Here is an 841-nt window from a genome sequence, read left to right as displayed (position 1 = left end):
TGCAGTTTTGTTCCATCTTGGGTTGTGAGCAGAAAAGGAGCCCAGAGCCAGGTGGTGTGTGTGTGTGTGTGTGTGTGTGTGTGTGTGTATTGGATATGTGAGCAGAAAAGGAGCCAGCAGGCAGGGTGTGTGTGTGTGTGTGTGTGTCTGCACCATGCCAGCCTTGCTGCTCTTACACACCTGCTTGTTGCTGTCTGGGGTTCGGTTTTCCCGCCCATAGCCATGTTGGGATTGGGGGGGGGGTGAGAAGTGGCACCTGAACACTTCTAAGGATCTTCAGAAGGTTCGAGGAAAATGCGTATTATGACAACAACCCCATGGATCTGGAAAATTTTTTTTGCCCTGAAATAAATATCGTTTAATTCCATTTTCCACGAACTTCTGAAATCCCTTCTGTCCACCAACTGCCTCACCCAGCTGTGACCCAGGGGTTCCTTGCCCCATCTCTGGCCTCCATTTTGTTGTTTTGTTTTAAGATGTATTTATTTACTTGAGAGGCAGAGTTACAGACATAGAAAGAGAGAGAGAGACGTCTTCTACCCACTGGCTTATTTCCCCAATTGGCCACAACAGCCGGAGCTGCGCAGATCCAAAGCCAGGAGCCAGGAGCTGCTTCTGGGTCTCCCACATGGGTGCAGGGGCCCAAGGACTTGGGCCATCTTCTACTGCATTCCCAGGCCACAGCAGAGAACTGGATTGGAAAGTGGAGCAGCCGGGACTTGAACTGGCGCCCTTATGGGATGCCGGCACTGCAGACGGTGGCTTTGCCTGCTTTACCACAGCGCAGGCCCCTGGCCTCAGTTGTTACCAACCCCCACTGTCCTGCCACTCAAAACTCTGC

Source organism: Oryctolagus cuniculus, chromosome 11 (assembly GCF_964237555.1).
Source record: "Oryctolagus cuniculus chromosome 11, mOryCun1.1, whole genome shotgun sequence".
In the NCBI taxonomy this organism is placed as follows: Eukaryota; Metazoa; Chordata; class Mammalia; order Lagomorpha; family Leporidae; genus Oryctolagus; species Oryctolagus cuniculus.
This window is presented reverse-complemented; position numbering follows the sequence as displayed.